This window comes from Jaculus jaculus, chromosome X (genome assembly GCF_020740685.1).
Source record: "Jaculus jaculus isolate mJacJac1 chromosome X, mJacJac1.mat.Y.cur, whole genome shotgun sequence".
Taxonomy (NCBI): Eukaryota; Metazoa; Chordata; class Mammalia; order Rodentia; family Dipodidae; genus Jaculus; species Jaculus jaculus.
In genome coordinates this window covers 18,885,813-18,909,524 of record NC_059125.1, presented here as the reverse complement: position 1 = coordinate 18,909,524, position 23,712 = coordinate 18,885,813, and the positions used below count along the sequence as shown (strand labels likewise).

General features: G+C 37.5%; 1 protein-coding gene and 1 pseudogene across 1 annotated transcript in view; both read right to left on the bottom strand.

Moving 5' to 3' along the window:
* Dmd (dystrophin) overlaps window positions 1-23,712 on the bottom strand; it is a 2,157,654-nt gene that overhangs the window by 735,174 nt on the left and 1,398,768 nt on the right. The gene's annotated exons all lie outside the window — the stretch shown is intronic.
* LOC105944438 lies at window positions 8,410-8,926 on the bottom strand (annotated as a pseudogene).

Sequence of the window (23,712 nt, the reverse complement as noted above, 5' to 3'; positions counted from 1 at the left end):
TTCATCTTCCCACAATGATTACTATGACCCCACTGAGGAGGGCCTCCAGAGTAACGGGAATTAAGGCAAGGGGATAATGGAAAATTAAACAATAATAAACTTCAAGCAAGTTCACAAGTTAAAGGAATTAATTATAATCAGTGTTATTTATATCTCAATTAAACCAGTATATTTTTTTTTAAAAAAGATGCAGATTGGGGTGAGTGCTGAGTTAGTAAAATGCTTGTTTAATAAGCTTGAGGACATGAGTTTAATTCCCAGTATGCCAGTTGCTGGTGGCATGTGTCTGTAATCTGAGCACAGGGGAGGTAGTGATAGGAGGCTCAGAGTGCTTGCTGCCTAGTCAGTCTAGTCTACTTGGCCAGTGACAGACCCTGTCACATAAATGGTGAACAGAGTTTCTATGCAACAACATCTAAGGTTGTCCTCTAGCCCCCACATGCATGCATACAAACACATCTGAACAGAAACATACATTGAGAGAGAGAGAGAGTGAGAGAATAAAGATGCAGATAGCATGTGGTAAGAACATTTAGAGGGATGGCTGAGACAAAAGATCAACTAGATAGGAAAAGAAGCAATTGAAAAATTACATCATTGAGGATATTCACAGTTAAGTCAAAACAAGAGATGATGCAATTTCGAAAACTAAGATATGGATGGAGAGATGACGTAGCAGGTAAAGCCCTTTCCTGTGAAACCTACGGACCCATGTTCGAAACTGCATGTCCCACATAATCCAGACACATGAGGTGATGCAAGCGTGCAAGGTTGCATGTGTGCACAAGGTGGTGCACACAATTTAAATGGAAAAGGAGTAAGTGACGTTTCATACAGAGAATTAAAAACAATTAAGGGGGCTGGAGAGATGGCTTAGTGGTTAAGCGCTTGCCTGTGAAGCCTAAGGACCCCAGTTCGAGGCTCGGTTCCACAGGTCCCATGTTAGCCAGATGCACAAGGGGGCGCACGCGTCTGGAGTTCATTTGCAGAGGCTGGAAGCCCTGGCGCGCCCATTCTCTCTCTCTCCCTCTATCTGTCTTTCTCTCTGTGTCTGTCGCTCTCAAATAAATAAATTAAAAAAAAAACAATTAAGGTGAGATTATAGAACCATACCAAGCACAAGAGAAAATTAGTGTAACTTTCCCTAAAAGACCATGCCCTCCAAAACTCAGGAGCTGGTGTAAGGGAAAGATAAGACATGAGGGAGTACTTTGAAATATTGTCTTGTGGACATGAGGTGGCCATTGCATTTATGGCTTCACAGCACCTATCACTACCTGTGCAGGACTTGCACACTTTGGCCTATCAGAATTTTGTCATGGATAGTGGAGGAAGGGGGTAAAAAGGTATCAAAGTAGATGAGGGAGTAGTTGGAAAGAAGGGATGCACTGGAAGAAAGACTATAGAAAGGGGACAAAAGAAGGTAATAGGAGGAGAATATGATCAAGAAACTTATATTAATATATGAAAATTATCAATAGAAGTTGGTAAAATCTGCATAGAAAATGGAATTGCCTGGTTTAATCTATTTAGTCCAAACACAAAAAAAGTTAAAAGTAAGAAATCCAATATAGAAACTAAAAACAAACAACAAAAAGCTGATAAATTTCTTAAGAGTATATGTAAAAGAAAAATAAAAACTGGTAGAGAAATATATTAGAGGATTTGGAGGGATGTATCCTTTCTGACATACAGTATAACAAAGGAAATAAAAAATTAGACAGTGAACCAATCAAGGTGAGAAAGAACATGTATCCTTGAAAGATAAAGAATCAAAAGTATTTTTTGGTGGGAAGAATTGGAAGCGAATAATTTTTTAAGCAAACAAAGAGTATATTAAGGTGAGCTGGAGACAAATGTGACATGGTAAGTTCCAAAGAAATACTCTAAATTGGAAATTTCAACTACTGCATCACTATTTCTCTCTCTTTCTCTCTCTCTCTCTCTCTCTCTCTCTCTTTGCTTTTTCATACAGGTAGAACTATTAAGGATTCTAATATATTGAAAATGCACTTGATGGCTCTTACATTCCAAGTACATAATAATTAAAATTGGGTTTAATGATAAAACACTTCAAAACTTCCTTCTATTAAAACACACACACACACACACACACACACACACACATTTGAGTCTAGAAAATAAGGCAAGATGAATATGACTGATGCTCACTTTTTGTTCTATGGGTTTCGTTGTTGTTATTTCATGTGTGTGTGTGGGGGGGTGTTTCAAAGCAAACAGTGAGCTAGCTAGCAGGATGTTCAAGTTCACTTTATGAAGTTGCCATTCAATGTACTGATATCCAAGTCAATTAAAAGTGCTGATTCGAGTATAATTTATAGTAGGGCAGAGGTGAGTGACATATAGAAAAGAGACCTGAGAAAAGTAGATAGATGGATCCACAACAGGCAGGATAGAAACAAGTTGTAAAACTGAAAGTTCATGAGCTCCATATGATATGAACTAACAGAAAAGAAAAAAAGAAGATGGCATTACCACACAGCTGACACCTGGATTACTGGATTGAGAACCATTTTTAAAACCTACTTTCATGAAGCTTGGTCTCATAATGTTGATGCTGGGAAGAGTGGTCAATGGGAAATGACTAGTGACATCATGGAATTTATATGACAATGGTGGAGGAAATAAAGAAAAAATAATTATAATTTAAAACTAATTTCAGAAAATGGTAACAGCAATAAAAACTAGAGCCAAGTGAAAATTGAGACAGGTGTAAATTACGCTAGAGTCTATTGCATTCTAGCCCTTAGCACAATATGGAGGTTTGAAAAGACATTTGATCCCTCTTAAGTTTCTTTAGGTCCTCAAGCTAACATTGTCTCTCCAACTAGAAAGTAACTTAACATATTTCTGTTTCATTTCAGTTCATGTCTTCACTCTCACCATCAGGGCTCACACTCAACTTTGCTTTTCTACTCTTTTTGCTAAATAAATTATTTATTGATCAGAGAGAGGAGTGCAGATGTATGTAGAAAGAGAATGGGTGGGTTAGGGCCTCTAGGCACTACAAATGAAATCTAAACACAAGCTCCACCTTGTACATATGGCTTTAAATGGGCACTGGAGAATCAAACCTGGCTCCATATGCTTCGCAAGCAAGTACCTTAAGCGTTGAACCATCTTTCCAGCCCTCCCTTCTCTTCTTATACACAGTTATTTAGATCTGAAAGATGAGCCACTGGCTCAAGCATTCCTTTTCTGTACAAATACTGCCTGCAATTAGTCTATGTCACTACAGGGTCTACTTTATAATACTCGGATTTCTAATTGTGACTTCCTAATTCAATTTGAGCTATCAATGACTCAACAAGCATTAGGATTATAATTAATTTTAGTGTACTATGTACTTAAAACTTATTAAAAGACTAGTTATTGAGTATTCTCATGTCCCTTATACAATGCTAATTGTTTGTCATAATAGGTATGCTAATAATTTTACTTTAATAATGTGTATATGTGTAAAATCATCACATTATACAACAAATATTTAGATATTGAAATATTTAGTTTGGGGGGGGCTGGAGGGATGGCTTAGCTGTTAAGTGCTTGCCTGTGAAGCCTAAGGACCCTGGTTTGAGACTCGATTCTCTAGGACCCACTTTAGCCAGATGCATAAGGGGGCGCACGCATCTGGAGTTCGTTTGTAGTGGCCAGAGGCCCTGGCATGCCCATTCTCTCTCTCTCCCTCTATCTGTCTTTCTCTCTGTGTCTGTTACTCTTAAATAAATAAATAAATAAACAAAAAATATTTAGTTTTCATTTGTCAATGACAATCACGTAAAGTTTTTGGGGACAAAGGAGGAAGAATATTGTGGTTGTTTGAATGTAAATTGTCCTCCATAGGCCCATGTGTTGTGATTAAGACTCATATTTATCCTCAGCTGATTATGACTTTGGGAGGTGGAGACTTGCTGGAGGAGATGTGTTGCTGGGGTGGGCCTCGAGATTTCATACTCCAGCCCTGCTAGCTCACTCTTGTTGCATCCTTTCTTCTGAAATGATTGCACCCATGCTTACTGCTCAGGTCAGTCATGCTTTTTTCCCTCAGTGAAAATTTCCCTCAAAACCACAATCAGCTGCTTCTGGTTGAGTATTTTGTCTCAGCAACTAGATGATAATGGTCCCAAGTATGTTCTCAAGAAGCTCACAGTCAAGTAAGAATGAAAATTATGTTAATCTTGATTGTCAATTTGAAGAAATTCCTGATCACCATAGAAATCTCTGCACATATCATTGAGCAATTATCTAGATTAGGTTAGTCTAGGTTCGAAGACTGACGCAAAATGTGAGCCAAATTATTTATTTATTTATTTATTGTTATTATTATATTATAATTTTATGATTTATTTATTATATATTTTGAGAAGCTGGGGAGCTGATTAAATGGTTAAGGTACTTTTCTGCAAAGCCTAATGACCAGGGTTTGATTACCCAATACCCATGTACAGCCAGATGTATAAAGTGGTACTGGTATCTGGAATTCCTTTGCATTGGCTGGAGGCCCTGGTGTTTCCATCCCTCCCCCCATCTGTCATTCTGCCTGCAAATAAACAATAAAATATTTTAAAAATTAAACATTTGGAAAACAATGAGAAAGCCATGGAATGTTTTTAAAAGTTCTGCCACCAACTTTACAGTTTGTAAGGATCATACAACTACACTGTATAGTAAAGAAGGAATGACTATGTAGTGATTAGTTTAGAGTGGGCTTATATTTAACAAAAAATTCTCATTACTATTAAGAGTGAATTGAAGCCTTCTGTTATGGTAAATACCTGTGACCCAAGTATTTGGGAGGATGAGACAGGAGGATCATCAGTTTAATGCCAGCTTGAGCAGCATAGTGAGACTGTATGAAAATTAATAGAGCAAAATGTGTCACTATCATCCTCTTGGACACACATATACATAATAAGCCATGTCTTCCCCAAGACAAATAAGGACTGTGGCCATCCTAATAAATTCCCAGTAAAGCAGTTAAGAAAGTGATGATCAACGATTGAAAGGATAAACCTAGGGCTGGAAAGAGAGACAGCTTAGAGGTTAAAGAGCTTGCCTGGAAAACGAAAGGACTCAGGTTTGTCTCCCCAGCACCCACGTAAGCCAGATACACAAGATGGTGCATGCATCTGGAGTTTGTATGCAGTGGCTAGAGGCCCTAGCATGCTCACTCCCTCTTTCTCTCTACCTGCTTATTTCTGTATCTCTCCCTCTCTTTATCTCTCTCAAATTAATAAATAATAAATAAAATATATAGATTAAAAAAAGATAAACCTAGAGGTAAGCAATCATCTCTGAAGAATTTGGAAGGGAAAATCAAGTGAACATAATGATTAATATCCAAGAATAACATGAGAAAATGTTAAAGTATTTTTGTTAGTGGATGAGTGAAGCTACATAAAGTTGACGGGGGTGCCATTAAAGAGAACATTCAGAAATTTGGTGACAGAGGAAGATGAATTTATTTTTCAGACATCTAAGTGGAGCTGTAGGGTAGATAGCTAAATACCCAGTTAGACTTTACCTTATATGCTGATAATTCAGGCAACCATATTTTTAACCTAAACCCCTCTCCTGACTTCTGATGTTACAAACATCTCAAAACCAATATGTTTGAAACTGAACTGGTAGTTCCCATAAGTGTTAATATAGTGTATATTTTAGTAATTTCTCTTACCACCCACCCAGCTTTTCAAGCTAAGTACTTGGGTATTTGAGTTCTTTATAGCTCCCCATATAGGCTAAGTCAGTTATAAGGCCCTCTTGTTCCCATGTCTTGCATCTCTTAAATCTGTCCACTTTGTCTCCATTCTATAATTTTCTTAGCTTGCCTGAACTACTATGACAGCCTTCATTGTTCCTCTTATCCAGCCCATTCTCTACTGATTAGTCAGAACAACCCTTTTAATTCCCAAATACTACCATGTCACTAGACTCTTTCATTAGTCCCACAAATAAAATTGGTTCTGCTATTGTGATTTACAAAGACATTCAAGAACACAAGTGCACTTTCAACCTCAAGTATTCCCACTTTGGCATATCCTTCCTCAACCACTTCCAATCCCATCTCAACACTTCACCCAGACTGCTATTGCACAGGAAGTATCAGGCTCTTCCTTGCCTTTCCTTCATTATTATTATTATTTTTCTTACTTTCACTGTGTTTTCTGCCCCAAATACTCTCACATTATTTATTTGCCTAGGTATACAGACTAGCTGTTCAAATCTCAACTTCTAAGCTCTAGTTTTCCAGAAAACATTCCTGATATTCCTCTGTTATAGCATACTGCATTATTTTAGTTGATTACCCATGATTCTTCCATAGTGATTTTAGTACTTGCCACATGTAATTACTTAATTTTCTCACTCCATGCATGTCTGGAATCATGTTTACCTTGATCAAAATTGTATCCCATCTTACACACAGCAGGATATATAGAGTAAGCCTCAGTACTTTGTCAAACTAATGTACTGTCAAATTATGGGTAAGTCACAGTTGGGGAAGGAACTCCCCCATCAGTGATAGCCTGCATTGGAAATGACTTCTCATTCCACTGATGGTTATGACTTCTGCTGCTTCTGACTACATACTTTATCTCTTTACAGCTAGTTCATAATTTAAAAGCCAACCTATTCTACCTTTGTGGAAGTATGCTAAGCATAAAGTTGAAAGAAAACCCATATATGATGTGTAACATTAGTACCTCTTACAATTATTAACAGTAATCAAAATCCACATGATATAGACATGATTACTTCTATATAGGTATACCTAAATATCAGATTGAAAAGTTAGCATTAAAATTACTGCAGATTAAAAATATTTTTCTCCATGAGGAAAGTGATACTGAAAATGTGCTAGACATACTGGCATACACCTTTAATACAAACACTTAGGAAGCTGTGGTAGGAGGATTGCTGTGACTACAAAGCCATCCTGAGACTATATAGTTAAATCCAAATCAGTCTAGGCTAGAGCAAAACACTGCCTAGAAACACACACACATACATACATACATATATAACTGAAATATATTTCATAGTCTACACTCCCTTTACTAGATAATAAAAATCCATTAGTGAGTATTTATTTAAAATAGGCACACACAAACTTCACTTTGTAGAACAAATCTGTCTTACCCTTTAGATTTTTTTAACTGAAGGTGTAGCCAGGCATGAAGATTCATGTCTTTTGCTATATGGCTCTTTACAGAATAAGCTATATATTCATAGTACATAAAAACAAAACAAAAATAATACAAAAAAGCCTACTCTTGGAAGAATTTATTTTACTAAAATATTATTTATTGAAATAGTGAATTTATAAATTAATAAGTTTCTCATTAAAATGGAATTTTTTCATTCACCTCAAATTTTACCTTCCAGTCTTCAAAAGGAATCACCTCATTGCAATGTGCTATGATTTGGTGAATAAATTCCAATTGCCAGTAATGTAGTTATAAGAACAATGGAGTAGAAATAGGAAGTGAAAATTTTCTGTCTTGAGTCTCTTCTTCCGTTTCTTGAATGGCAGCAAAATGACAAACCTTTTTGGGGGGTTATTTTTGTAATCAAAATAGGCAATAGTAGGAATATATAAAGAATTATATTATTATTGATTATACAAATTTCACTTATTTTACTTATCTCATATTTTTTTATTTTATTTGCAAACAAAAAGAGACAGAGAGGAGAGAGAGAGTGAGAGAGAGAAATGGGCTCACCAGGGCACCAAGGCCTCTACCACTGCAAATAAACTCCAGATGCATGTGTCACTTTGTGTGTCTGGCTTTACATGGTTATTGGAGAATTGAACTCAGGTCAAGCCCCTTAACTACTGAGCAATCTCTCCAGACCCTGTTTCACTAGTTAAAATTATCACTGCTTCCACTAATATTCAAGTGGCAGTTTGACCAACATTCTCAAATATTTAGTGATTCTACCATCCCTCCTTTACTCCTTGAGTATGTGCCCCTTGGCATGGCTTATTACTGACCTCAGGTCTCCCCACTCATATATCTCGATCCACTTGTACTCGTTGCCTCTCTCACATTGACTTTTCTGAGAATGATTTGCCTTTATCTAGTTGAGAAAAATGCATTCCAGTCTAGTGCATGCTTAAATGTGACATCAGCTAGTGTAGAGGTCAACAATATCCATATTTTAGCTAAGTAAATAGTTTTATATTAACATTCATAGAATTCAAAACTGGTTGTATAATGAGACATTTCTTTAAAATAAGAGGTTCTATTGAGATTTCCCACCAAGGATGAGTCCTCCCAAAACATTCTCTGTAGTGATCTGAGACAGTCCTTCACTGTCTTGTCAGAGGAGTTCACCAGGAAGAAGCTTGTCACCTCACTACTGTTTTATGTTACTCCCATTCTCCTACAGCCGATAAGCTCCAGGTGGAGACCACACTCTTGGGAAAGCCTCTGTTTCTTCCTGGGTGTACTCATCTAGACATCTAGGTACTTTCTGTGGCTGAGAAAGTGCTTCCACTAAATTCTTAAGACCGTCTTATGTCCTTGTCTGGGAAGAGGTACAGCCGCTGCATCATGGTTCTTCTGTGCAGGGTTTTGGGCCGCATGGAATAAACAGCAAACTTGACAACAGCCACCGAGTCCTTTAGGTGAAGCTGAGCAGCTGTGACGTGTCTAAATCCACCTGGGTGGCCAGTATGTGACAAGTATACTTTTTGTTCCCATTTGTTTTCAGAAAATGCAATGCATCTTGTGTTCATTATGACAACATAATCTCCACAGTCACTCAGCTGGTGGTACCCTGGTTTATGTAATCCTTGAAGTTTTACTGATGCCATTGCAGCAAGCTTGCCAGGAGGCTGCATCTTCTCATCCAAATGATGGCACATTCAAGCAAACGTGGCCCATTGTTGGGGCACCATAGAGACACTCAACAAACTCAACATGCACCACTCCTTCAACAATGTCCATTTTAATATACTTTAACACTATAGCTAATGTTGTCTCTTTTCATGTCCATAGAAGTGACTTTTCATATTTTTAGAATATAGTTCCTTAATCAAGTGAAATCCTAAAAAGTAACCATATGAAGAATGAAAAGAAAAAATAAGTTATGAAATTTGCAGAAAAATGGATGGACCTGGAAAGGATTATACTAAGTGAGGTAACACAGGCCCAGAAAGCCAAGCACCACATGTTCTCTCTCATATGTAGATACTAGCTACAGATGATTGGGCTTCTGCATGAGAATGAAAATACTTAGTAGTAGAGGCCAGTAAGTTAAAAAGGAGACATAAAAGGAAAGAGAAAGGAAGGGAGGAGGGTATTTAATAGGTTGATATTGTATATATGTAAGCACAATGATTGTGATGGGGAGGTAATATGACGGAGAATGGAATTTCAAAGGGGAAAGTGTGGGCGGGAGGGAATTACCATGGGATTTTTTTTTTTTATAATCATGAAAAATGCTAATAAAAATTAAAAAAAAAAGAATGAAAAGAGTAGGACAGCTGACTACTTGAAATTGGAGAAAAGAGGCCAGGGGTGATATAAATATATATTGGAGGAACTTTCCAAAAGACAATAATAATAGATTGCTCATTTGTCTATTTGACCACATGAAGTCCAAGGCAATGTTGATACTGTGATAGACAATGACTCCCACATATCCATCCTCATTACATAACAATGAAAACACCAGAGGATTTTTTTTTTTTTTGAAAATCAAGTTTGAACACATACACACAAAAGCAATTCATTAACGGGGTTGTGGGGTCATTTAAGAAGAAAGTAAAGGAAAATCTGTTTAAATATATTTCCTTAAATGACTTTTACATTGTAGCAGGGTGCTGGGATATGGCAACTTGTAGTCATTTCCAGATCTACTGTTTATACTCAGCTGCTGTACTGACTGACAGATATAAAAGAGGGAAAATAAAGCTAAATAGTAACACTGTGGGAGAATCAGACCTAACATCTCAGTGTCTTTTTCTGTACAGATGGCCTCTTATCTTCCAGAGGATGAAAAATAAATAAATAAACACATAATAAAAGAAAGAAAATACACATTTCTTTTTACTGAAATCACTTCCATTCCAATAAGGTTAGTACTAATCTTTAAGTGAACTACAATTTGAGAACTAAAGCTACCCACATAACTTTAAGATTTGGATATTGAGGAAAGGAAGGAAGGAAGGAAGATAAAACAGGGAAGCATATGTGGAGGAAGAAGAGGAAAGTACTGTTGTTGAACATTAAAAATATATACAATAGCATGAATAATGTAGCATAATTGATTCAGTGTTGCATGGAACCTGTGTTTATAGAATTTGTGACCATAAACATATTAGGTCTCCAATATGTTTATCATAAAAGTCAAAGACAGGCATGAAATTTATAAAGATGGGTGTCCTGGAAATGGTCATTCTCTCTATGCTTTGGTCTCTACCTATTATAAACAAGTCAAAATACTATGGCATCTGTATCATAAGGAGGTTGTGAGATTACAATGCACAAAGAATTTTCAAAGAATATTTTTTTCCAAATGTCTGCTGTAAAGCAAAGCATGGATGCATGTTAGCTCTAAAAAGGTAGTAGGTATGTTTAGGTCACTGCAAAAGCCAGGAGAATAACTGAAACAAAAGCAGGCATTATATTTGCAAATATCAGTTATCTGCCTAAGAATTGCTGGAATCAAGCAATAAACCCAAACTGTAGTGTCCCCTCTAATAAAATTAAACAAGGAGTGGCAATGTTGTTTTGCTTGTTTTTCCTCAGATCTTTGTTGCTAAAGTGCAGTTTCGTCAATACACTCAAAATGAAACACTTATTCATCCTGATAATAGACACATTGCATGCATTCAAACATTTCTTGGAGTCAGAGATCAAGATGGAAATCCTCAGAATCATAGACATTTGTGCCTATAAACTTGCTTATTATATTCACATCCAAGGCAGCTAGAAGGGGTAGTGTCAGCTTTTTAACCGGAAGTTTTTCATTACTTCTCCCTGTTGGGGTTGGAGCACATGCTGTGAGTGACCTCCAGAGATTCTTCAAGCTGTATACAGCCAACAAATTGAATCTGAAAGCTTTATTAGACAAGTTTGTCTTTCAGCTGGTGGAAGTGAATGTCAGCTGCATTGGAAAAAATAAAATTTCTTGTGAAACAGGGTCTTGACCTTGAAGAAAAAATCTCAAATCAACGTGCATAATTCAATTCTGAGTTATGTCCTTATTTGTTAAACATAGAGTACAAGTTCAAAAGAAAAACACATATTTTACCTTAGAGAAATAAGAGTCAGCACAAAAAATAATAGAACTCCTCTTTTGATCATGCTGGACTTAGTAAGCAAAATGCTTGTTATCAAGTCATAGGATTAAAATACTCAGATCAAGGGAATGCTGTTTTCTTTTTTCAGCATGAGAGAGCAAAAACAAAACCAAACCTATCCTTTTTTTAACTTATAATCCACAGTTCACATTATAGAAAGTTTGCTTATATCTTTAAATTAACTTATATTTTTAAATTTGTGTGTTTACACACATGTGTGTTCATGCACATGGACATACATGTCAGTCTGTGGAGCTCAGAGGACAACTTCGGGTGTTGGTTCTCTCTTTTAATGTACTTTGACACAGACTTTCTTGATGTTGTGCCACTAGGAATGACCCTCTAGCTGGCCTGTGAACTTTTAGATTCTTCTGGCAATGTCACCTATTCCCTTGGGCATGTTGAGATTATTGAGGCTTGTGCCACTTTGTGTGCTGCTTTGAGTGGGTGCAGGGATCAAACTTGGTTCAGCAGGCTCACAGAGCAAGAGCCTTTAAGCACTGAGCCATCTCCCCAGCCCTATGTATATCATTTATCTATGAATACTGTAATAATAAAGACTAATCTCAAGAAACAACAATATTATTGGGAATTAAATACTTTGTTCGATTACCATATTGTTCCCTAAATTTATAGTTGCATGCTATTTAAATTTTTAAATTAACTTTTTAATGATTTCCAACAATGAATTTTTTGAGGACATGATATTCCAAATGAAGGACTTTAGGTTATCATTTTTTACTCCCCCTCCTATTATGTCAGCCTTTATTACAATTTAGGTACTTGTATAGTTAGTGCTATTAGCAATATTACCTAAATGTTTTGAGACCTATAATGAGTCTCTATCAAACTCATGATGGCCTAGCAAGCTGGGTAGAATAAGACTGAAAGGCATTTCATTTTGTTACTAATATGGAAGAAGAGAGAAGTATAAGGTATATGGATTGTGAAAGAACACTATGATGTAAAACAGGAGGTGTCAAATCAGGTATCAAAATAGCAGTAAAGACTATGAGTTAAAGAATGTTTGGTGGTTAAATGTGGCCTGAAGAACTACATCAAAATCACAGGACATTCTATGGGACTGAGTACTGTAGTCTTAATGAAATAGGATTTGTCATTGAAATCAAGAAAGTTTCAAGGTAACAGAGCCCCTGAAAGTAAACTAAAAGTGGCTGAAGATGAGAAATGTCCTTGAGAATATAAGAAGGAATCCTACCCTTTTCCTTATCTTGTTCTGCCTACAGGAATTCTTTAAGATTCCACCTTGAGAGAAATCAGAAATGTCATAAAGGTCTGGCCTTTCCTTATTACCTCCTTCCTAAAGGAGTCTGCTAGAATAGTTCCCTCTCTTGGAGAATTAAGATTCTTGAAAGTGTTGTTCACATCCATTCACATAAAAGGTGCAATTCTGGTTCTCTAGGTGGACTTTTCCCATTTTCTAGAGTCCCTATATTGTCACCTTTTGGCTAAGAGCTCTATATTCCTTCCTTAAGTTCTATCTATAGTCTCTATAATAAAATCTTTCTAAACATCACCCTCTATGGTCTGTGTATTTCATTCTTTGAATTAAGAAATCAAGAACCTGGAGGCATTGATTTATTGGAACTTTTGTGTGAGCATGACAGCCTGGTACTCCTAATTCCTGGGTTGAAGCCCACCTATGAGCCAAAAATGGCTCTGCTTCTCTCAAAGACACTCAAATTCTCATATCAATATTGTGAAGAGAAAACTATCTTCAACTATGTATCAACTGGTTAAAAAGTTAAGATATGGGTTGGAGAAATTGCTTAGTGGTTAAGGCACATGCCTGTGAAGCCTAAGGAACCATGTTTGACTCCCCATATCCCACATAAGGCAGCTGAACAAGGTGATTCATGCACAAGGGTGCACATACACACAAAGTGGTACATGCATCTGGAGTTCGATTGCAGTGGATGGAGGCCCTGGCATGCCAATTCTCTCTCTCTCTCTCTCTCTAGCTCTCATTCTCTCTCTCTCATAATCACAAAGCACACTTTTAATCTCAGCACTTAGAAGGCAGAGGAAGGAGGATTGTCGAGAGTCTGAGATCACCCTGAGAGTACATAGTGAATTCCAGGTCAGCCTGACCTAGAGTGAGACCCTACCTTGAAAAAACAAAAGAAAACAAAATAAAGATATGTAAGAACTCTGGGAAGCAGTGAATCAAAATCAAGGTAAGGATATCTCAATGCAGATTCAGTCACTAAACAGCTGTAAGTTTGTAATTTTGTTTTTATTTGCAAGCAGAGAGATAGAATAAGAATAGAGACAGAGAATGGGCATGCCAGGGCCTCCAGCCACTGTAAATGAATTCCAGATGCATGCATCACTTTGTGCACCTGGCTTTACAGTGTACTAGGGAACCTAACCCAGATTGCCAGGCTTTGCTTGCTATACCTTAACTATCAAGCCATCTCTCCAGCCCTAAGATTGTAATTTTTTATTTCCCTAATAATATAACTATAGAATATTGGTTACTGAACTGAAATATAAAATAAATGTACTTCTGAAGTTGGTCATAAATTTTTGCTTTTATATTATTACATGCTGTTCACTAATGACCAGACATATGTGATACCATCATGTAATAACAGAAGAAAAAGTGGATCTAGATATTGTAATGTAAATGAATCATGCAAAGACTAGAAATTATGGAATGGTGTCCAATTATGAAGCCTTTGACTAGAAAACAATACTGACAAATACACTTGGGGGAAGAACCCAAAACGTAAGCATGCTAGAAAAGGAAATTTTAACATTAGATTTTTTTGTTGTTGGTGGCACACTCCTTTAATCCCAGCATTTGGGAGGCAGAGGTAGGAGGATCACGATGACTTTGAGGCCAGCCTGAGACTACATAGTGAATTCCAAATCAGTCTGGGCTAGAGTGAGACCCTACTTAGACCCCCCCACCCCTCCAAAAAAAGAAAGGAAGGAAAAAGAAAAAGAAAAGAAAGTCAACAAAATAAGTAAAAGCATTATATTTTAAAGACTGAAAGAATCCTAATTGCATGGTGAGTAGATGTTCCCTATCCCTACTCAAATAATTTAAGGAGTAACTTTAATTTGGATTGGGCAATTGAAAGATAATATTGAACATAATAGCAGTGGGGACCTCCACCAACTCTTCATTATTTGAGAATATATAGAGGACTGCTTCTCTCTCTTTCTCTCTCCCTCTGTCTCTCTTTCTGTGTGTGTGTGTGTGTGTGTGTGTGTGTGTGTGTGTGTGTGAAAGAGAGAGAGAGAGAGAGAGAGAGAGAGAGAGAGAGAGAGAGAGAGAGATAGAGAGAGAGTATGCTTCCAGAAAGTATTTCCTGAGATGGTGTTAGGTAGCTACATAAGCATTATCAGGTTTGGAGGTCTTTGGGGAATTGAGAGGGACCCCTCTTCTTGTTTTCTTGGTAACATTAAAGGAACCACCAGCCACTCCTTAAGATTTAAAATAACCCCAGAGGCTCATGCAATGTCAATTGATTCATATTAAGCGAAAAGTTACTTTTTCCTGATAAGAGGAACAAAGCCTATGAATCACTTCTGGTCTCTGGTAAGAAATGGCTAAACTACCCAAAACATAAGATTATGAACACTAGTATGGCTGCTCCCTTAATAATTAATCCAGCAGGGACCTGTGAATCACCTGGTCAAGAGACCACTCCTTCTCACCTCTCACCTAAACACTAAGGAGGTTGGAAGAATAGTTATGCCCTTAATGAGATACTGTGTCTATATTCCCAGGAATCCATCCTTCACTGACAAGCCTGGCTGCTTTTCTGAGCACTAACTCAAAAAGCATCACTTTTCATTTCCCAGTAAACTATTTTTCACTTTACTTATTCCACATCATCCCTGTGCCTAATTTTTTGGGGTCATGAATCAAAGACTCTAAGGTAAGAAAATCTGCAACAGTAGGGAAGAGTGAATGACTACTCAAATACATTGTAGTCTGTAATTTTAAAGTCTACAATTTAACTGAAAGACAGCTACAATTTCCTTTTGGAATTTTCTTTCTTTAAGGGTAAAGTTATATTCAATTTTAAAACTATTCAGTGAAGGGTTTGGAAACACAAAGCCTTCTGTTGTGAGCTGTGGATACCTATTCCTTTGAACCTGCTTAAATCACTCTAATTTCCCTTGATAATGCCATTCAATATTATCATATATACTATTCAAGCTCAGTTCCTTACCTGGGGGAGGTTACATAGTATAAGGTTAAGGTAATTATATTGTTATGAACATTTGTTGTATGTTAAAAGCCCCAACATTGGTAATCAAATGATCTCTTCTAATTATCTTTTTCTTATTCCTTGGTATTAGTGTCATCCTACAGAGAGAGAGGGGGGGCGGGCAGAGAGACAGAGAGAGAGAGAGAAAGAGAATGAGAAAGAGAGAAGAGACTGAGATTTCCAGGAATGCTTCCAACCAGCATTAGAAGTGATGGATTAGAGTTGCTCTTTCTTTGCCATTTCAGACCCCAAATCATAGCCCTAACAGGAGCTGGTAAGCAAGCAATGAAACTGTCAAAGGATAAAAGAAAGAGAAGAAAGGGAACTTCATCATCACAAAATGGATAATTAACATCTAAATACTTAAAATTTCCCAGTCTATAGCTGTCCAGGATGCTAACAATGATGCCACTGTAGTGTCTGTCCTGTGAACCAGAGAGCATTAGTGAGGAAGTTGGCCTGTGACCAGGAACCCCCACTAGGAACATAGAATGATTTCCTTCTTATAGACAGGAGTAATACTAGTGCCCATCCAACCAAGACTTACTGTGGTCCTTTCTTTCTATCCAGCATGACACATCTCATTAGATTTCAAGCAGCCTCACATCACTGATGCATACAAATATGATTTTTAAATTAATTAGCTAAGTGATGCCAAGATTGGAGGCTTTTGTTGTTGCTCAAGGCTTTGAAATATCTTGGAAATGATCTAAAATTTACTTCCTATCCTGTTAATATAATTCATTAAGGGGCTTCACATGTTTAGAAAAAAAATTGTATCATACTCTTAGTAGTCAGACTGTTTTCTTTCTTTTTTTAAAAAGATTTTTAGAAGTTATAACTATAAAACAATTAAAATATATCCATGACTTTGATGTTATCTTCATAGCAGTCCTGTGTGTGTGTGTGTGTGTGTGTGTGTGTGTGTGTGTGTGTGTGGCTGGGCATAGAATGCAAGGCCTTGTGCATGCTAATCAAATGTTCTATGCTAATCCTCCAATCATCCTTTTTTTTTCGAATTTTTAAATTGAATTAATTTATTTAATTACAAGCAGAGAGGCGCACAGAGATAGTGTGTGCAACAGGACCTCTAACCACTGCAAGTGAACTCCAGATGCATGTGCACTTTATGCCCCTGGCTTTACTTGGGTACTGGGGAATTGAATCTGCATCGTTAGGCTTTACAGGCAAGTGTCTTAACCTCTAAGACATCTTACCAGCCCTCAATCTTCTTTTAAAGAGAAAGTAACAGATGCAATTCCACAGAAACTAATTTGCTTTATCCAAAAGTTTCTGCCAAAGTAGAAGGAATAACGGAAACGTAATCAAAACAGCACTTTTCCATATGATTCTGAGAGGGTAGCTGAATGCGAGAAAGGAATAACAATGTGAGAACTGACAACTCTCATCAGTGTAGACAAATGAGGCCCAGCTTTGTTAAGAAGCTAGTCGAAGATCACTAACATCGACTACCCCCTCCATGATTGTATTGGACCCACTTATTATATCCCTATTGGCACACACTTTTAAGGAAGCAGAAAAATACTATAGCTAGCCCTTCTCAGAGTTAGAAGTTCCAGGTGAATAGGAGGGGGAATCCTTACAATCGTCCACCCTCAAGATTTAAAATTGTATTATCAAGGGGAAGGGTAGAGGTAGCAGGGTGTTTTGAAATTCATTAAGGGAAGGATATTTGCTGATATTTTATAGATTTCTCTAAAATAATTCTTTAATTATTTTAATTTACTTTGTTACATGATTTTTAGGTCAAAAAAATGGAGCCTTACTTGTATCTCTCATCTGCGGTGGAGACATGGCATTTTAAACTGACCCCAAATAGTATAAGGTTACAAAGACATATTATTGTCCCATCCCTGAAGAGCTAATCCAAATAGATCTGTCAATCACAAAGAACCAAAAACATACCTCAGAAAGGTGTAACTTCAAGAACAGTATACTCCTGAATGTGCTAATTAGATGGAAAGAATAACTTCCACATTGACTAGATATGGACATGTACAACCCAGAAGCCATCTCCCTCAGCGCAGTTGTTAACAGCTCCTCACTGGTAAGCCTACTCATTTTCTGACTTTCTGAACTGTGACTTAAAAGGTGTAATATCTTGGGCTGGAGAGATGGCTTCGTGGTTAAGTGCTTGCCTGTGAAGCCTAAGGACCCTGGTTCGAGGCTCCATTCCCTAGGACCCATGTTAGCCAGATGCACAGAAGGCGCATGCATCTGGAGTTCATTTGCAGTGGCTGTAGGCCCTGGTGCACCCATTCATTCTCTCTCTCTCTCTTTCTCTCTCTGTCTGTCGCTCTCAAATAAATAAATTAAAATGATTTAAAAAAAAAGAAAGAAGGTGTAAGATTTTTTTTTTATTTCCCTCTTTTCTGAACAACAGCCAAAATCCTAAACCAGATTTCCCAATGTGCATTCTTTCTTTCTGAAGACAGCCCAGTGCCTTTCCACCACCATACAGCTGCTTGCAGATTTACATTGTTGAGCCTGTCTGATTTTTTGATTTCTGACTCAGAAAGTATGGCATTCCCTCTTCCTTTTATCCATCTCTCTCCTGAGAAGCTGCTGAGATCTCCAGCTTGCCTGTCCTGTGGTTTTCAATGAAAACTGTAATTATCCCTGTGTATTCTTGTAAGTCTCTTTACATTCTTTTCATCTAGAAGACTAATAAGAACCCACAAAGGGATCCTGTGTTGTACAACAACAATTTTCATGATCTTCATTTTCTCCCAACTTAAGTATTTGTATGCTAAAGCTACAATTGAGTTTCTCTACCTCTTCTTCTTCTTCTTTTTTTGACTTTTTCAAGGTAGGGTCTCACTCTAACTCGGTCTGACCTGGAATTCACCATGTAGTCTCAGGGTGGCCTCGAACTCTAGGCAAAACATATTCTGCTTCTGAATGCTAAGCTTAAAGATGTGTGCCACCATGCCCATCCTTTATTCTTATTTTGATTTTTTAAATATTTTACTTATTTATTAATTAGAGACAGAGAGAGAGAAAGAGAGGGAGAGAGAGAAAGATAAAGAGGGAAAGAATAGGTGTGCCAGGGTCTCTAGCTACTACAAATGAACTCCAGACACATTTATACCATGTGCATTGGCTTATGTGGGACCTGAAGAGTTGAACCTGGATCCCTAGGCTTCACAGAAAAGTGCCTTAACCACTAAACTATCTCTCCAGCCCTATTTATTTATTTAAGAGAGAGAAAGAGGCAGAGCGACGAGGAGGGAGAGGGAGAATGGGTATACCAATGTCTCTAGCTACTACAAACTCCTGATGCATGCAGCACCTTGTACATCTGACTTACATTGATACTAGGGAATCAAGCTTGGGTCCTTAGGTTTCACAGGCAAGAACCTTAACTGCTAAACCATCTTTCCAGTCCAGACCTTATGTTTTTACTAAAATGCATGCATTTTTATTTTATTTTATTTTATTTTAATTATTTGAGAGAGAGAGAGTCAGATAGATAGATAGATGGGGGAGTGGAGAATGGGCACACCAGGGACCTCAGCCACTGCAAACGAGTTCCAGATGCATGTGCTACCTTGTCCATTGGGTTTACGTGGGTCATGAGGAATCGAACCTGGGTCCTTTGGCTTTGCAAGTAAGCACTTTAACCACTCAGCCATCTCCCCAGCCCCAAAATGCATACATTTTTTAACATGTTGCTGAAATGGCAATAGATTGTTTTGTTCATCTTTGGTAAGATTAGCAGTGCACAAACAACAACAAATAAAAATAACTTTAAAAAAATTGATATATTATTGAAATGCAGCCTTAAAATTCAAATGCAGATAATGAGTCACTGAGATATGGTATACTTATTAATAGCATATGTTTTGGAATCATAGAATATCCACTTTGGGTACTAATTTTGGAATGTAGGAACACTCATTGAGCCTATTTTACCTTTGGTTTTCTCATTTAAAAAACAGAATTTAGGGCTGGAGAGATGGCTTAGCAGTTAAGCGCTTGCCTGTGAAGCCTAAGGACCCCAGTTCGAGGCTCAATTCCCCAGGACCCACGTTAGCCAGATGCACAAGGGGGCACACGTGTCTGGAGTTAGTTCGCAGGGGCTGGAGGCCCTGGCGCGCCCATTCTCTCCCACTTTCTCTATCTGCCTCTTTCTCTCTCTCTCTGACATTCTCAAATAACTAAATAAAAAAATTTAAAAAAAATTAAAAAAACCCAGAACTTATTTGAACTAATTTTAATACCTACTATATTAATTCAAATTTTCCGAGAACTAGCCAAATAGACATTGAGACAAGGATTTAAGCGTAAGTAGTTTAACATGGGAAGGGGAATCTCAGAAAGCCTCATAAAGGAGGAAGAAAATTAATTGAAGAGGAAGGATTTAATCTCTGACTTCTCTCCATCAGTAGTTTGGTGTTGTTTCACTGATGTTTCCTCCACAACTCTTCCAATTTTCTCTGTAAGTGGTTGAACTTCTCATAAGGTATTTTTTTCTACAAGGATCAGGTTCATAGGAAGGCTGAGTCCTGAGGAGTTATGGGTCATGCATTAAGCCACTCACATAGTTTCTGTCAAGGAAAGTGTTGTTCCAACTGGGCACATCTGTTTAAATATTGTCTGTGATATGGCTGTTTTCATTATATGTTGAGAGTGTTGATCACATGATAAATAAAGCTAAACATACTTAGTATTTGGTACTTTACAGAAAAAAAATGTTGGCCCTTTATCTAGTGAATAGCAAAACAGATGAGAATGTTTGACCTCCAATACTATAATTTCATAATCACCCTTGAAACTTACTATCTCCCAAATTAATTATAGAAAGAGATGGTTTTACATCTCTACAATCAACAACAAATCTCTATTAATGGACTCTTCCATGTCTCTACACATCATTAGATTCATTTTATAGTTATCATCTTGATAGTTGAACCAAATTTCCAGATCTAGATTATTTATATTAAACATTTTCAATATGCAATTTGTTTTGAAAATGCTAAATGGGGTGCTGTAGAACATGAGTGTTCTCAGGCCCAGCAGCTTGTGGATAAGAAAGGATTCACTGTGACATTTACCACCAGATTTTATGGCTCTTTGCCTCCATCTGCCGTACAGCCCTTTAGATCCATGCAAAGTCCTGTCTGACTTAGTTTTTTTTTTTTTTTTTTTTACTTTCTACAGAGAAATTTCATATATTCATGGTTATTCTCTCCATAGCCCTCTGTCAGGAACACAGAGGTATTTTGCTAGATAAACACCATCCAGTTTATTTGTGTCCCACATCCTTAAACCTCTAAACTACAAAGTCTTCAGTGAGGAGGGCAGGGATTGAAGTCTTTTAAATTACAAGGGGATTCACTTTGCATTCATAGCACTGGATGTCACTACAATCCCATTCTCGTGCACACAGCAGTAGGAGAAAAGGTAAAATCTTTCCCATTCCACAGCTCTGACTATAGTATTTCCACAGTGTGGTACTGGCATCAGCAGGGTTAGCCTCATCTGGGAACATTATGGAGATACAAAATTTAACCAAAACTACTGAGTCAGAAACTATGGACTAGAAACCTGACAGTCTGCACTTTAATAGGAAATAGATGGCTTTTAATGCACGGTGAAGTCTGAGAAACACTGATATAGAACATAACATTCAGGCCAACATGTGGGTCTATTTTTTCTTCTTCCTTCAGTACAGTAGCTTGTGTATAAGGATAGCGATATGAAGCCTCCTGTCCCAGCTTGCGAGCATTTGTCAATGTGATGCTGCAGCTCTTTCACTCAAGAAATGAAATCGTTTCCTGATACCTAGAATTTGGGCGGTGCTTCAACTTTTTGTCACAAATAGAATGTAACAGAATTGGTGTACAATCACTTCTTGATGGTCTTGGCTTCCACCATCCCTTCTTAGAGGAAGACTATCTTGAGAACATCATACAATGAAGCCTTAGTCTAGTCTCAACAGAAGATGAGAGGCTTATGAAGGAAAGAAGGTCTTGAGTCAGCATCAACTGTCAGACAGCTAAATGAGACCATTTTAGACTGTGTTGCTCCAATCAGTTGCTAGATAATTGCATTCACATGGATGAGACCAAGTGGGTGATCATAATAACTATCCAGATAACCACATTACAAACTGCAGAGCAACAGGATCAAGAGTAAATAAATGACAATTATTTTAGCTCATTAAGTTTTGGAGTACTTTTATGCAATAATGGATAACTGACACACCCAGGTACCCAAAGAACACCAATCATAGAAGTTTGCTTCCAGCATGCTCATTTGTCTTACAGATTTAAACAATGTCTGCAGCTCAGGCAGAGTCATGGCATATTATATAGTTTAGAGTTAAGAAAAACTACTTTGCACCTCTGTTTTCACAAGTAAAAGAAAAAAGTGTTCAACCAGATGATGTTTTCAATTGTTCTTGGTTCATCTATATTTCTAGAAAATCCAGAGGAATAGATTCAATCTACTTAGGGAAAGAAGACACAACAACATATGCCACTATTACTCCTCATAAATACAATTGTAAGTTATATTAACATTAACTTCTTGCTACCTGTTTTGGTTAGAAAGAGAGATAGTGTCAGGCACAGCAATAAAAATAAATAAATAACAGGTTTGGAGCCAGATACTCTTGGATTAAAATTCTGGTACCTAACTTAAAAGAAAAGAAAATGAAAGAAAGCTGTTTATAACCTCGTGTACTTTGCAATTAATTTGAAGATAGAGACATAATATAAGGGAAGCTATGTATGCAGTAGCAATACAATAATAAAATGTGATGGATTACAAATTCTATTATAAAATATAGTCCACGGAATAATAATTATACACCAGAATCAAATTTTAACCTATAATGGTTTTTTATTCATTTTGTATGTGTGTGCACCATAGTGTCTTCCTGTTGCAAACAAATGTCTGTCATGCTTTACATGGGAGGCTAGGGATTGAACTGGTGACAGCAGCCTTTACAAATAAGTACCTTTAACCACTGAGTCATATCCCCAGCCTTCCCGCCCCACAGTTGAATGTCTATATTATACTTAGTTCAGATTCACTTTCTATGATTCACCAAGTCAGGAATATAAACAATTCTGATGTTTAAAGCACCACATGATAGGGGGAAAGCATGTTCTTTGAATAAAGGCAGCTCTTAATTGGACTCCCTGCTGATTCTTTTCACTCAACATTTGTGTGGTTAGCATTTTGACTTTATGCCCAGCTTTGTGTCAGTTAGTTCAAAGATATGAAAATCCTGCTTTCTGAGAAAATTCTTTCAGTTCTTCTCTAGCTCTGGTCCCAACCCAACCAGCTATCACCAGCAGCTTAGATGTGAGAACATTTTCAGAGCCTCCCCTCCAGAGGTGGACGGGGTAGCAGCAGCACAAGGAAGCCCACACAGAGTGAGCAGAAGTGGGCCGGAGTCCTGAAAGACTCCTCAGACTGTTCTTGCTCTTCTGGAGGCTCTTTGATTGTTTTCATATCCCCACATTGCTTCTTGTTCAGTGTCCCTGCTATGGCTATTCGGTTTCTCTGCTTTCACCATGTTCTGCAAAGCCACATAGCTTAGTACCTCAGAACAGCTTTTTGATGTTCTCAAAGGTTCTTCTTGCCTGACTATGCCCACATCCATACTCTTTCTCTAGCTTCTGGTTGCTCTTTCTGCATAAGTGTATTTGGGTTACCTGTGGAGACTATTAAAATGCAGATGAGATCACACAGGGTCTCAGGTTAGGCATGAGTCTGCTTTTCTTGACTAGAAGTCCAATGCACTATCCACTGTGCCAAAGAGCCACCTGAGAGTCTGCCATTCTCACCAAAGCCATTTGGTATTAATCTTTAGAATCTATTCTGTAGCACTTAGAATTAAGGTTATATATTTTCTATTGTTGGTTTATCATTTTTCTCTTCTAATTAGAAGGTTTCATGCAAAGAGAGACTATCTTATTTTGTGCTGAATTCTTAGCCCCCAGCTTGATGCCCATCACATAGTAGTTGCATAATATTAAGTGAACAAATTATATGGTTTCCAAGTTTGCAGAAGAGGGGGTGGAAAGAATGTAAGAGCCACAGAGTGGGAAGGAATATCCAGAGACATAGTCCTCTCCATAATGACTGACT